Raw genomic sequence first — 16,515 nt, 5'->3', positions numbered from 1 at the left:
AAATTTGTTATTGCTTCTAGAAGCCAGGTCCAAGATTGCCTGATAGTCACAGAAGGCCTAACTCAGAGCAGAAACCACCGATTCAAAGCTCTTCCCTGTAAATTTGCACATTGTGCAAATGTACACATATAGGAAAGGGAAGGGGAGGGTTAGGTTTGGAGGAAACCTACAATCTAGGGTCTGTTCCCACAATGTGCTCAGTCCTGGAAGATAAAGAAAACAGGAGTTAGCTGGGAAACTGTCTAATTGGAAGCACATGACCATCCCATGCATGATTTGTTATCAGTCCCAGATGATAATATGTACTTGGGAGGCAGCAGGAAGAGAGAAAGAACTGGAAAATGAGGTGTATCTATCCCACCCTGAGGCTCTGCTGAGCATAGAACTTCCAGCTTCACCAAAAGCCAAAGTCTGGCTTCTTTTAGAGTTATTATACTCATCTAGAATTTCTTTGGGGGTACATTTAGTCTCTGCTGAGCAGAAACAAAGGATGTCCTTTGTTTCATTATTTACCTAATACTCCTTCTTAGCCACTCTCTCCCAACTACCAGCCTTGAGCAAAGATCCTGATAAGAATTTAGGCTGAGTAAGCACCACTAAGTATAGAAATAAGATTAGTTGCCAAAAGAGATAGCCTTACCCTGTTGGTTAGGTAGGCTACTTTCCCCAGTATTCTGGAAGCATGTCTCTTGTTGGAGTGCAAATCCTGATTGAACACTTGCCAGAGCCAAACACCTCAATGAGCACCAAGGATGTTGAGCAGAGTAGAAGCCTTACCCTTAAATGTGGATATTAGACCCATGGAGGATTTGGTTCAGGGCTAAGGGATCCCCAAGGATTTCTACCTTTGACTGTCTGATTGCCCTCAGGCATACCTGGTGAGCCTAAGGTATTTAGTTTATTCTGCCTGCAAGAAGCAGAAAAACATAGTGTCTGAGAGGTGCAGTCCCTATGTACTGACTATTACCTGGGGAAATGATTTAACCTCTATAAGCCTTTATAAGTCCTGATTAAAACAAGGTAGTTCTGTTTTATTCACAGTGTCATAAGGATTAAATTATGTCACACTAGTGCCATAGTGGCTGGTATATAATCAGTGCACCCTAAAGCATAGACATACGGTGATGCTGCTACATTGGGTTGATTTGGGCTAGGTAAGGCCACCAGGCTGCCTTTAGCATGTCTCACAGAGTTGGTCCCTACATGACTGTCTTGTGGAATGGGATCAATGGAGTCAGTAATCAGCCCTTTCTGACTAGCTGCTGAAAAGCAGATGCTATGGAAATGAGAAAGTTAGCATTTAATCATCTTGTCTGGCAAAAAGCATCACTGGTTATGGACCCCCTTCCCCTCCCTAGCATGTGCACACAAGCTGCCATTCTTCCTGGGAGGGGTACCCGTCTGCTCCCAGCCTTTGAAGTGGTTTTTGGGGGGAGAGCTGCTTTCTTCCCATCAGCACGTACAGCGGGTGGAGTCCTGGTGTGGGGGATGCACTCCTAGATTATGTGCCAGGAATGATAGTCTTACTTCCTTGCATTTTCAGCTCTATGTAAGCTGAAGAAATTGACAATAGCCCTGATTTGCCTGCCTTTTTCTTGCAATACTTCCCTCACATTCATTTTAAAACAAAGGCAACATGTATGTTTCGGAGAGCCTATCTGTGCCCTCCGTCATTTTAAGTTGCTTTGGACAAGGAATGATTGTGAGAGGTGAAATTCCTCTTTGAGAGGAACTATTAGGATCTTTTGGTGCTGGAAACAGCACAGGGCTGACCTACCCCAGCTCCCTTCTCCTTTCTCTGCTTCATTGAAGCTGACATAGAGGATAGTATCCACCCCTGTCCTGTGAGCCAGACTCAGCTCCTCAGAAAGTCAGTTCTGATGCTACCAACAGCATGTACTTCCAGGCAAGGGTTAGTAAAATACATGAAAGATGTTCACATTAATCAACTTCAAAATGTCTAGCCAGAGGCTGGAGGTCTATGTCACTGGTAGATTAGAAGATACTCTGTTTTTAACTCAAGCCTTGGTTTCAGTATCTTTAATTAGTGCTTCATCCTGGAGGGTAGGACAAAGTCAAAGCTTTATAAACATGGTCTACAAGGTTTTCCCTTCCCTGACCCTGTTTATTTTCTCCAGGCTAATTCCCTCTGTTCTCTGTCTATCAAGTGCCAACACATACCAACTCTTTCCCCTGTGCTTTTCATAGGCTTTTTGCCTCTGCCTTCTTGTCCTCTTCTTGGATTCCCATTTGATATGACAAATTTTGTTCCAAAGTCTCTTGTTTGGACATTCCTTGTCTACCAAACTTCAAAGTCGAAGGTCATCACTTTCCTTCTCTGAAAGACTTCTGAACTTTGCATATTTTGTCAATGAACAAATCATCTTGATGTCAGCTAGGGAACCAGCCCCTTCAGATCTAGATAAGACTGGTCATATAGCTCTAGTCCTACTTTTTAGCATGTAGAAAACTCTTCATTGCTCAAGCATTTTAGGTTTTCATGGTTTCCTCTGACTTTGAAATCCTGCTTTTGAAATCTTGTACTTAAAATTCAATTTGTGAATTGACTCACTGTGTCTACAGGCATTTTGTTTCCCTCACAGTGAGTTCTTGTTTCCCACCTACCATATATTTATTCATTTTTTTTTTTTGGGTCCGGTTGTGGGGCCTGAACTCTGGGCCTGGGCGCTGTCCCTCAGCTCTTCAGCTCAAGGCTAGCGCTCTACCACTTGAGCCACAGCGCCACTTCCGGCTTTTTTCTTTTTGCTTATGTGGTGCTGAGGAATCGAACCCAGGGCCTCATGCATGCAAGGCAAGCGCTCTACCACTGAGCCACCTTCCCAGCCCCCTATTTATTCATTTTTATGTGAGGTAGCTTTTGCTAAAAATTTCAGATGGATGGAGAAAGCTTAACTTTAGGACAAGGAATAGTTCAAGCCCATTCTCAACAGAACTCAAGTTTTAAACACTATACCATCAGCACCAAAGCTCTCTAAAAGTTTGAAGAGACTTACTTTCACCTAAGTTTTCTGATTTAGTCATGTTAAGGTAGCCATCCTCAATTATGTCTAATGGTGATGGTGATAGATCACACGAATTGACTTTAGCTTTGTAATGGCATTTGATGGCTATGTGCCAACTATTTTCTGTTTACCAGTTGTATTTAAGGCCCTCTTCTTATTTGTGTCCTAGAAGACACAGCACTCATCTGCAGTTATGTGAAGGGCATGCCACTCTCATCAAAAGAATACTTAGGTCACTGATTATAACCATGACCACCCATAGAAAACAGAATTGTCTCATCCAGAGAGTGAGGTCCGCAAATAACCCCAAAAATCTAAGTCTGTGTCAGACACACATTTAAAGCAGTTTCTCTTATGGATTATTCTTTAGCTAAAGAAGAGCCTTACTTGACAAAGTCTGTCTTACTCTGCAAATGTTGATCTTGGATATTGATTTTTGTCTATCTTTTCTGATGTTTTAACTAGATTCATCTATTTCCTTCTTTAATTCTTTCTTGTACTTAGCATATGTTCAATTTTATCTATGAATTTGCTCAACAGAAAGGATGGGATAGTGAAATTACATGCTGTGAGTACTTATAATAAGCCAGATATTAAGTCCCATTTCAAACATCAAGCTATACCACCGATAGTTTATTGTTATTCAAGAGTTATGGGTAAGGAACATGAATCTCAGAGGTGGTATGAGACTGATCCAAAGTTTTATGAGTGAAAAAGTCTATATTCTATCCTTTATACTATACCACCTCACAGAGGACCAGGCTGCCTACCTGTTTCAGGATTTTATCTGTCCCATCCTGTACTTGGATTACCTGCCTTTATAGAATCCCTGTGCTATCCTAAAAATCTGATGTGGTCCAATTTAGGGTGAGCACAATGGGAACTTTCCAGCAACTCTGAAAGGAATGCACCTTTCCGTCCTTGTTACATTTTGTTTTCTTACTCTTTGCAAATTCTCCCATGGAAGCAGAATGGTATGACCTTAGTTATTCCATATTACTTAATACCATTGCTGTGATGTTGTCTAGGACCAAATCCAAAATCATTTTCCAGGCCAATCTGTAGGCACAAAGACTCCTGCAGACCATAGTTGCATTAAATAAATCCAGTTCAAAAAGCCCCACACCTGCACCTACAGAAGCTCTCCCACCTACAGAGCTGGGAATGTAGGTTAGTGATAGAGTGCTTGCCTACCATGCATGAAACCCCAGGTTCGATTCCTCAGTACCACATAAACAGAAAAAGCCGAAAGTGGCACTATGGCTCAACAGGTAGAGTGCTCCCCTTGAGCAACTCAGGCTCAGACCCTGAGTTCAAGCCCCAGGACTGGCAAAATAAAAATAAAAAGAAGAAGAACTTCTCCCATTGAATGTTGAGTATTCAGATAATTCTGATGTGAAGGACTTTCAGGACACTGTTTGCACTGGAAGTAAAGCCAGGAGGTACAAAGAGCCCATTGCCAGACCTCCTTGGCCAACTGTGCTAGCCACGTCTGGGCCCCAAACATATACACTGACACTGCTGATATTTTCGAAACTGATCGTGTCTTCCGTGAGATGAATAATCTCTCCAAACAAGATGAAAGGAATTAACAGAGGGATGAACCCTCCTAGTAACGTGGGAAGTGATGCCACTCTCTAGGGGGAGAACTCCCCAGCCTCATCACTCTCAGCTCCCCATCAGGGAATCAGGCCAGCTGCTTCTTAACTGGATAAATTTTATAGTCCCTTCACACCAGCTCATGTTCTCTGTTTATTCTGCAACCATCTTTCTTGCTCAGCCAACAAGAAAAGGTTTAAAACGATTGCCTGCTTATATCTAAAATGCTTCCAGACTGTAGGATTCTTTGGTGCTCACAGAATTGCATGGAAAGAGCCAGCTGAAAGCTTTATGAGTTGAAAATTCAGACTTATCACAGGGTCTAATGCTGGTTGGCTGAGGTTCCAGTTGCTCTTAAACATAACTCAGTGTGTTTTAGCTGGAGGATATAACTAAAAATTTCATCATTTATTCATCTTTCAGTTTTAATTATTGGAAAAAGTCTGCTTAGTAAGTTCTTACACCAAAATTCTGGTTGAAAAAGTCTTAACTCCTAAACTCTTCAGAGAATCATCAATAATATCTTTAGGCATATTACAAAGAAGTCTGCTGACTTTATTCTCAAAACCACCCAGAACGAGGTGTTTTATTTAAAGGGAAAGAGTGTGTTTGTCCTTAGGCTAACCAAATCTTGATGTTTTATAAAAGAATTAATGATTTATTCTTTGACTGTGTAGAAAAACTATACTTCAGTCTGAAAAGAATGCCACAGAAACAGGTTGTCAGATGTTGAAGGAAAATGTATGTCTGGACAAGTGTTTGCAACCACACTTTAAATTCTCATTGCAGATGTGTTGGGAGTGGTAGCAATTCTTTCTACTATTTGTAAGTTGTGTCCTTTTCTTAATGCCTGTATTCCTAGATTTATAGCAAACACTGTTTTCAATACTTTCCGTTTGCCTCAGAGTAAATGGTTTAGGAATAGGCCTTTGTGTTCAATGCTTGATAAAATTAAAGATAATATGGTTTTTGCATTTTAGACTTCCAGGTCCTACCACAAGGGTATCTGCTGCAGGCAGCGAGGCCAAAACACGTGGAGGGCCATCCACTGCTAACAACCGGCGCAGCCAGAGCTTTAACAACTATGACAAGTCCAAGCCGATCACCTCCCCACCTCCACCAACCACTAGCCATGAAAAAGGTGAGTTGACTTCTTTTCGGGTGAGTTGGGTTGAGGTGAGGGTCAAGGTTATAAATAGGAGGATGAGAATGACTCAGAGGATGTGTTTGACTGGCAGTTAATAAATTGGAGAAGATACTGATATAGTCATAGCTGCCAGCAAGAATAACTGTTTGTTTGGGTGGAGACCCATAAAACACCTGGCTGCAGATAGGAAGCAATATGGCATTTGGAAACTGAAAAATCAATTTTCTTAGATTACGCACTGTCCATTAGGAACTTTTCCAGAAATGTGAGCTTTTTGAGATGATAAGCTTTTACCCATCAGAAATAATATGAAGGGACTTAGGAATAAGGGAGTTTTCACCCTTAGAAAAAGTTAGGAATGTGGGTTGGCTAAGTGAAGATCTTAGCTACATATAAGGAGCAGACAGCATTGCTCTTGAGGTTGTGACAATGCAACTTTTGCCATAAAAGGGTATGATATTTTTACTGTCCATAGTACTTAGCTTTTAGGATGGAGAAAAAAAGGTGAGTCGCTCTTTGGATAGAAGGTAGTAAAATAAGCCTCTGCTTGTATAAGCCAATTTCTGGAGGTACTGGAGTACTGAGGCAGATTAAAAGAATCTTCAGTAAGAGGTAAATCCCACTTTACTTCCTGCTTGGCAGAGGAGTATGGACTTTTATAGGGAATATAGCCAGGTCTCTTGGAAGCATTTCCTATCTTGGCCATGTGGAAGCTTCCTAGGACTTACCCTGGATGTCCTGTATTTCCGTGAAACCTAAGCAAGCTGTTCCTCAGTCCCTAACGTGCTTCACAAGTTTGAGTGGGCTTCCTGTGAAGCACGGGATCAGAACTCTCATCCCTGCTCCAACTTAGAATCACTTGGATCAATAGAGCTGATTCCCCCAGGGGTTGCTAATATATTTTTCCCTTCAAAATATGGAAAAAATGTTTATGGGCTGATATATATATGGCATGTTTCTAAACCAAGGCATTAGGAACTCTGCAATTAGCAGAGTCATACCCAGTATATCTGGACTGATCAAGACTCTTTGTGAACCAGTCCCTATGATTTCTGACTTAAGCAAAAAGCAAGTTTGTTTTTTTTTAACTTCTCCCCTTTTTTTTCTCTTTCCTTCATCTCCTTTCCTTTACTGTACCCAAGTGTATTCTTTGTAAAACCGCACTTAGATTACAAAAATAACATATGCTTGTAAAACAGTACAGTATATATTAAATCAAAGTTCTCTTTTATATGCTTCTTAACAAGTACCAATATAAACCATCCTATGTGTAACCTTCCAAAGCTTTCACAATGCATTCATATAAATATAATATGATAGTATGCATACACATACAGAAAGTTTTTTTGTTTCACATCATAAGTAAAAGCTAGGTGGTAGTAGGGGATGTTGGTATTTTTTTTAATGAAACTACTATAGGTTACCATTTTTACAAAGGATCTAACTATGACCAGGGAAGGTTGAGAACTTGCTAACATCATATCAGAGATAGAGAAAGGCAGAGTTATATTTAAACCCAGGCCCATTGGTCTCAGAACTAGGGTTAATGTTTTGCTTTCCTTGGAAAACAAGTGATTGGAGCCTGGTCTGCTGATGGTGTGTGCAAGAATTAGCAAGGTGTTAGGTAAAATTATGCTGGGCTCTCCCTGGTAGGCTAGTTCCTCTTTTTCCACTGGTTAAATGAAGAGATGTTGCCATAAAAACATCTGGAGAATCAGATATGGTGGTAAACACCTATACTATCAGAAAGAAAGCAAAGTCATATATCTTTACTTAATTACCTTAGTTGCTAGAAACTTTGTTTTGTTTTAGTTTGGTTTTTTTTTTGTCAGTTGTGGGCTTGAACTCATGGCTTGAGCACTGTCCCTGAGCCTCTTTGTGCTCAAGGTTGCCCCTGTACCACTTTGAACCACAGCACCACTTCCAGTCTTTGAGTGGCTAATTGGAGATGAAGAGTCTCATGGGGACTTTTCTGCTCAGGCTGGTTTTGAACTGTGATCTTCAGATCTCAGCCTCCTGAGTAGCTAGGATTATAGGTGTGAAGTGCCCAGCTTTGATTTTGTATTTTACCTGGTCTTCACATTCTGTGACATAAAACTGTGATTGACAGTGTTTCCTTAAACCAAAGACATATTTTACAGATTTTTTCCCAATACTTCCAAATATTGCTCCCCAGAGGGTTTCAGAGGTAAGGAACTTTTTTTTCTTCTAAGAGTCCATGTTATAATATATAATTTGTAGGCGACACAAATTATCAATACAGGCAGAGAGCAGCAGGTAGCTAATGAGAAGCGTATGTGTCTGTCCTGTTATGTCCCAAATGACTTTAAAGGTCTTATTCAGCCCAAAGGCCAGTATTCACCACCCTTGGTTAACCGAATGATATGCCCATCAAACTATGGAGAGAAGACTAGTTTCCCTTTATACCTGATGACACTCTTATTACACTCTTTTTTTTTTACTTTGATTTTTTTTATTGTGAAAATACTGTACAGAGGGGTTACAATTATATGGGCAAGATAATGAGTACATTTCTTATCAAGCCTTATTTGCAATAACTAGTATATGTCTGAGTCAAACAGAAAAGGTCAGATAAGTTGATGTTAGGGAAATGAACCCTAAGATATATATTCAAATGTTTTTTTCTTTCATGCGATTGTTTCTAACACATTTATAAGATTATTTCTTTGTTGCTTTGTGTGTCCTTCCCCCACGGTATAACCCCTGCTTTCACTGTATTTGATATTGTTATAATTTGTGGAGGGGAAGGGAAAAAACAAATCATTTAAATAGGGATACAGGTGGACCCATTGCAACAATGAGACGTACAAGTCGTTATGTCTTATTACACTCTTTAACCAAAATACTCTTAAGTAAAAGATAAGGCAAACTATTTTAAGAAGCTAAAATAATAAAAACTACTTGGTCTTAGTATGGTTAAAAAAATAGCCCTTTGGTTTAAGATCAAATTCTCTGCTCTCATAGTACTTTTATAGCCTTAGTTTCCCCTCTGTAAGTCTCAGGTTCTCCATCACTGAAATGCTATAAAGTATGAAAAATTTCCTCAGTTTGCTTTGTCTACTGGGTTGTCTAATATGAAAACTATCCATGCGCTCTAGCGCTCTCCTTCTCCAGTCTTTGTATTACGCTCATGTTCTGTTTGTCCTACCTGTCATGGAGAGAAGAAAAAAAACCAGATGTGGCTGGAGACAAGAGTTTTACTGCCTTTAACTCTTTGTCACTTCTAGGTAGCACTGCAACCGTTGTTGAAGAGTTTCTTTCAACCAAATAAACATATCACTTGAGTTGGTGAAACAAGTTATTTTTCAGAGTTAGTGATTGGAGCAGTCATACATATCCTACCATTGACTGAAATTCTAACATAAAGTTTGAGTAGATAGGATTAATTCAGTGATCTACGTCATGCAGAAAGGAATATAACTGGAGCACCTTGTTGCACATTGTTTCCTTCATGTGTTCATTGTCACTTGTGTCACACGTACATTGGGCTGGTTGTAGTTATCAAGAGGACTAATATGCAGATGCTGCTTCCCAGGGGCACATGTATTTGATAACAGAGAAGCACTCTAAATTATAATGAAAAAAAAAATGACACAACCAGGAAGAGTCAGGGAGGATGCTGGAGAAGTGATATTACTTACATTGGTTTCCATTCCCAAATCATTGTTTAGCAAAAAGAGAGGGGGCTGAGAAGGAATGAGTCATCCCAGTGTGCTGGTCTAGGGGTTAATCTAAAAGCTTATCTGTTGGGTTCACTGACTCCTTTGATGATCCCATGCCTAGTAGACGTCTACAGTATGCCTCCTTGATGGAGTGGGCCATCCTTGGTCAATTTGGAGTTGAGATCCCTGGCTGGAGGCAGTACAGGTACCTGCTGCTCTTGGTAAGTGATAATCACCTCTAACTGAAGTTGCCACAATCCCGTGGCAAGAATCCATTATGGTCAAAGAGCTTAGAAAACTAGCTTAGAGATGTCAACCAGGAAGGCATCATCAAGAAAATTTAAAGAATTTTCCAGGAGATTGCCTGGAAAGGAAACTCAGTGTACAGTTAGACTGCCTGCTTTGCTAGGCAAGCAGGATGGATTAGGTACTACAAAATCAGAGACCTCACAGGGCCTTTAACAGGAAAAATCTGGGTGCTTAAAAAGTTCAGCCAGCTTCTTAGGCTGAAGTACAGTCATTTCAAAAGAAGAGATCTGAGGCTGGGAATGTGGCTTAGTGGTAATGTGCTTGCCTAGCATGCATGAAGCCCTGGTTTTGATTCTTCAGTACCACATAAACAGAAAAAGGCAAAAGTGGTGCTGTGGCTCAATTGGTAGAGTGCTAGCCTTGAGCAAAAGCAGTTCAAGTACAGTGCCCAGACCCTGGGTTAAGCTCCACAACTGGCCAAAAAGAAAAGAAAAGAAAAGAAACTGTTCTAGCAAAGCCACAAACTCCACGGAAGCTCATGTCTCTTGAAATAGTTCTATAGATCCCAGACCTCAAATGATGGCATCTCCAAGAGATATTTATCATTTGTTTATGACTCTTCCTAGTCCAGATGTTGGTTAACAATCAAGGGTCATATTTGCCGTGAACAATGTTGCTTAGTAACAGTGAATTTCTGTCTTTATCAGGTTTCCAGGGGAACAGAGTTAGAAGGTTAACCCAAGGTCAAATTTGCTTGCAGAAGCAGAAAAGGTTTTATAAATCCTTTCCCAACAGCAAGTCACCTCACCTCTGAAATTCAGCTTTTTTATCTGTGAAGTGACAACAAGCCACCCTAGCACTAACAAAGTTACATGCATTCTTCCTAAATTTTTTCCTAGCTCAATCTAAATGATCTGTCCTTGTCTTTCTTTCAGTGAAGGGTTGAGACTTACTATCATTTCCTGATGCAGGAGTTTATTGATACGGCTGGTGTCATTTTTGTGGCACTTGCTAAATTCCGACACCTTGTGGTATTAAGTAAATTCTGACCTTTGGGACACTGTGGTCAGGTGGCTTACTGCCTTGCCAATGGTGGCTTTACCAGTGAGAGAGCGGTGGCTGTGACTGACTCCATAAAGACGATTTCATCTTTTTAGTTTACATTTTTAATAATTTAATTTAAAAAAAAATTATTGACAGTGTCTCATTGAACAGATGGAAAGTCCTCAAACATGAGGAAACTCTCTCCAAAATAATGAATGTATAAGCAGACAGAGTTTTCCACTCTGACATAGTAGCCACAAATTGTCTGTGTGTGGCTGAAAAGAGAACAAATTCAACATGGGTAGCTGTCTGTCACATCTGAAACACAAAAGTCAAGTCCCATGATCTAGGGAAACTCATTTAAGATGTACATTGTTTCTCAAGGCATGATTCTCAAGGGTGATTTGTACCATCATATCTCGATGTAATTGCTAGGTTTTATAAACTTAATCCTTCCCATTCAGATTTCTTAATTTGAACTCAGTAGCTTAGATTTTTTTTACCCAGTCAATGTTTATCACACTAAGTTTGAAACTCTGTCCTAATCTTCTTGGTTACCATAAAAAAAAACTTGTACCTTATTTTGCCCTTTAATTTTTAACAATATGTTGTTATGGTGAATGGAGATAATATAGTAAGACACCCAGACTAATATGTGACACATCAAAAGCTCAAAAAGTAGGGGGACATTGAAGATTACATATACATTTTGTAATACTTGTATTTAAATTTACTCTCAGAGCAAGCAACTTAAGAGTAGGTATATATAGCTATTGGAAAAGTCTTCAGATCTTGTTTTGGTTTTGAGTTATTGGCTTATAAGCCTTCAGGTTCTTATACTTTATTTAAATTTTTTCATTACTGTGTTGTTTCATCTGAGCTAACAGAAAACACAGGAATGGATTTTGATACTATCCTTGGCCTAGAAATATAGAAAAGGAGTATCCCTTTGGGGTCTAGGTATGATAGCAGAGAGAATGTATGGCCATGAAGTGGAAAGTCAGCCTCACCCTCACCCTAGATGAAGAATCAACTTTTGGCTCTTTCTCTAATCTCAGTAAGCGAAGAGCTTGGTGTTTCTTTGTGGGTGCCTAACATTCTGATGTATTTCTGGTCACCCTTAGAAATCTCTTTTCTGATCTACAATGTTATTCCGAAGAGGAAAGGAGACAGAAATACCCTTCCAATTGTAAAGCTGTTATCCTTTAATGCAAAAGCTAGTCTTTTTCCACTGAGACTGAGGCTGCAACCATAGTTGTTTTTTTTTTCTCAATATATTTCGAAACCAGTGTGAGCTTCTTCGTCAGCTGTATACCTTCTCTATAATTCAGACAGCTTACCTTTTTTGGAATAAAAGGCGTGTATGGAGGAAAGGAGAGAGAGAGTAAATCATTTAGGAAGATGAAATATCTATTTGATTAGTCTTGTGTCAAGAATAGAAAATGATCGGTTGATATTCATCCTATCTTCAAGTGATAAATCTCCGTGCTTCGCTTGCCTTAATCTGTTATGCGAAAAGCGTCACACATATGTGAATTCAATTTAATTTCAAGGATCATTGGGAGGAGAAAGTATTTGCATGTTTCAATGCTTTCCTAGTCATTTTTATCCAAATGTCATCTGTAGTCAGGGCTTGATTTAGTCATTCACTTAAAGTTCTTTTTAAGAAATATTTTTCTTCTCCAAAGTTAAGTATTTGTCAGTAGTAGTCAGCATTTGAAAATACATACACTTTGAAATAAATGAAATTATTATTATTCTTTTTTTTGGTCAGTCATGGGGCTTGAACTGTGGGCTTGGCCACTGTCCCTGCACTCTTCAGCTCAAGGCGAGCAGTCTACCACTTGAGCCACAGCGCCACTTCTGGTTTTCCAGTTGTTTATTGGAGATAAGAGTCTCACAGACTTTCCTGCGCGGGCTGGCTTTCAACCAAGATCCTCAGATCTCAGCCTCCTGAATAGCTAGGATTACAGGTGTGAGCCACTAACGCCCAGCAAATTAATATTTTATGAGCAAAATGAATGATGGAATGCTGGTCAGAATGAGGAGGGAGATCCTAAACTCTAAACTCGATGATTCACAGCACATCAACAACTTCATGATGAGTTTCCTGTGAACACATGCTTGGCAGCTTCTCTGCCAAGCATGTGGCATCCGTGGGCTGAAATGAACCTAACAGATACCTATTTTCCAGCCTTAGTTTGCCTTCTTGATTGTCATCTGTACTTTTCTAGAACACCAATATGTCAGGGAATCCCATAAGAATCTAGACAAGACATCACATTGAGAATATTTTTCTCCAAAGATAGTATTCACAATATATCTGCTTGGTGGTAAGAATGATATAGGACCCATCTTTAGCTATCATGCCCTTTAGATAAATGCTCATGCCATAGACTGGTCTATGCCAAGGCACTATGGACATATTCCCACTCCAGTACTCTAATAGTTTCTGCTGATTCCTCAGCAGTGGCCGTGATGATTCTTACTGTCAAGGATCCCTGAACTCTGTATACAGTGTTCACATACCAGCTAGTATGAAAGCCCATGGCCTGGCTTCCTTCCTTTCTAAGAACAGAGGTAAAGCAAGTCTCTCATCATATAATGAATGCTTCCTTTGCCTTTGCTGTGATGGGAGAACCACAGCACTTTCCTGGAATGAAAACTGGTATAGAAGAGCAGTGGCGTATAGTAACTCACCTTGGGAAAAGCAAGGCTTAAAAACAAAAAAACAAAACAAAACAAAACAAAAAAATAGATTTTTGGGCTCCAGGTCAGCCTAGGACAGTGAGTCTCTGCTGCCCCCTGCTGCCCAGGTTTGATGTTGGAATTGGTGTTGGAGCTCCTGGCCTGGCTCTCAGGGCACTCTGTTTAGAAAGATAATGACTAGCAGATTGTCTACATGTTTGCTTCCAGACAGGGCCTCCACACATTTGTTTCCTCAATTTAGGAGAATGAGTGTGGACTGGGAGAAAACCCACAATGTGGGTGTGATCGCATCCATGTGGCCTGTTGGAAAACTTTCTCTCAAGTAGTAAGAACTGAGCTAAACTGTCTTCACAAGGCTGTCCAACCCCTCACTTTGGTGGACAGCCAGTGGGTGTACGCCAGGATCAGGTTTAACCCCATGGAAAATGATCTTTGAAGATACTAGTTGATTTTTGCTCTAAGAAAGCTGTTTTTTATTTGGCTCAATTTTTAATAACCAAATGGTTCCAAAGCAGACAAATAAATTATTCCCCCTTATCTTTATTACACACACACACACACACACACACACACACACACACACACACACACACTTAGTCTTTGTGTATTTATATGTATCCAAAGTTCCTCGTTGAGTGCCTCCTATGTGTTAATAAGCATCATGCTAGCCAGTGACTATTTAATGGTTCCAATCTTGCCCTCATAAAATTCAGTATAGTGGAAGAGACAGATATAAACAAAATACAAATAATATTAATTTTAGTATAATTACTCTAGTGCAAAAAAATAGATGTTACAAATGAATTTTCTGAATTAGGCTCAATCTTAACCAGAACTAGACCCATAAATCTTGCAGTCAACCTCTTTGTTCTGTTTATTTGATTTCCTACATGCTAGTGAGGAACAAAGGATATCTTACAAAATAGATTAATGGGGGGAAAAGTCCCCTTGTAGAGATGAAGGTGTATACCCTGGGTCCTCTCTCTAGCCACAGAGAACAGAACTAAGAAATAACATGGAAAAAAAACTTTAGAAAGAACTTTCATGCTTGTCTTCTCACAGTTGAATAGGAACTCTTGGAATAAAGAATTTTCTGACCCCAGAGATATTTAGACAGCACATCCCTTGCTATGACTGTTGCAGACAAAGTTTCAATATTAGAAATAGATTAGAATAGCTGTTCCCTAAGATGCATACAAACCTAGGATTTAGATATCCCAGATACAGGGAGGAGTTCATGTGGTATTAGTGGGTGCTATAAACATCTCCGTTTCTATAATATCCACACACATTCCCCACAGTTTACCAGCATTCCTGAAGTCCCATCTTTGAATTAGTTCCTTTAAAGGTGTTCATCCACTCCCAAAATGTGCTTTATTCTTGATAGTGAACTTTATGGTCTAAAACTCATTTTGTGCTGAAAGTAATTGTACTTTATGCAAGTAATGCCTATGTACCATTAAGTAATTACTTCTTCTCTTTTCTTTTTTTTTTTGAACTATTCTTTTTTTTTTATTGTGAAAATACTGTACAGAGGGGTTACAATTTGATGGGCAAGATAATGAGTACATTTGTTATCAAGCATTGTAGCCTCTTCCTTTGTTTCCCCTTCCCATCCCAGCCTCCCCCAGCCTCCCCACCCAATCCTCCCCCCCCCCCCCCCACCAAAGTTGTAAAGTTCGTTTTCGACATGACAACTTGTACATCTCATTGTTGCAACAGGTCCACCTGTATCCTTATTCAGATGACTTGTTTTTCCCTTTCCCCTCCACAAATTATACCGACATCAAATACAGTGAAAGCAGGGGTTATACCATGGGAGAGGGACATACAAAGCACCAAAGAAATAATCTTATAAATGCGTTAGAAACAAATGCATGAAAGAAAAAAAACATTTGAATACATATCTTAGGGTTCATTTCCCTAACATCACCTTATCTGACCTTTTCTGCTTGACTCATACATATACTAGATATTGTAAATAAGGGAAACCATGGGACCTATGTTTCTTTGGGCTTGGCCATCTTCCATATACTTGAGATAGTTTCTCCCATAACTTCAGATAAGTTGTCCTGAACTGACCAAGTTCTTGTTACAAGGCCATCCAACTGGCCACAGAAAAGGATCTCTGCCCCAGAAAGGAAATCAGGCTTCTTAGATGTGCATGGTGGTTTGAACTGCTCCATACTTGTATTCATTCCCCTTCCCTCTTCCAGGGCCAGATAGGAATGTCTTCAGCCAGTCAGTCACATGGAGAATTACTTTTAAACATATTTTACAAACATGCGGTAGGGGGCAGCATTCATTAACAAAAATGAAGGACAGAGCTCTGGGCAGCAGAACAGGTTATTTCAACCTTATAGGGAAGAAGCAGGGCTCTCAAAATAAATTTTCAAAGGTTCTATGCACTGGCAGCTCCTTTCATTCTGCTCTGTCGTTGATATATGCATGTGAAACAGGCCAGTCCTAAACATTCTTTGGGTCCAGGATTACTTTGCTTCATGTTAAATTCATCTGGCTATGAGTCCAAACCTGAGGCAGAGAGTGACTTGTGTGATAGGGAAAGTCAGCTGTCACCTTTGCTCTCTCAGGCAAATTCTAAGCCATCTCAGCTTCAAATTCTTGAACTGAATGAGTGTTTTCTTCCTCTCTCACTTCTTCACACTGATCATGAAATTTGTAGGAGCTAGCCTTTCTCTCGGATTCCCCGCCTTTTCAACTCTGGTGAACAGGTTGTGACTTATTCCCTCTATTCTCCCCAGCCCTAAAAGCACTCTGAGCTTCAAGTACCTAAGCTCTATAGCTGAAATGAGAATGGCACCAAACATATGCAGCTACTATGAAGAACATGAGGAATGAAATGTATTATGGGTGCTGTACTTGTTGACTCAGTCATAAATGACTGTAAAAGGTAAGTGCCACAGAGGGATTAAAAATCCCAAAAAACCAAGTCTGTAATCCTGGTCACATACCTCAAGCCCTCTTTGAGAGCCTCTCCTTGTTTAGCCTCATATCTCCTCAATTAATCATAGTGAATGGTGGTTTTGATAACCAGAGGACC

Source organism: Dipodomys spectabilis, unplaced genomic scaffold (assembly GCF_019054845.1).
Source record: "Dipodomys spectabilis isolate Male_0828 unplaced genomic scaffold, ASM1905484v1 ptg000145l, whole genome shotgun sequence".
NCBI classification, from domain to species: domain Eukaryota; kingdom Metazoa; phylum Chordata; class Mammalia; order Rodentia; family Heteromyidae; genus Dipodomys; species Dipodomys spectabilis.
This window is presented reverse-complemented; position numbering follows the sequence as displayed.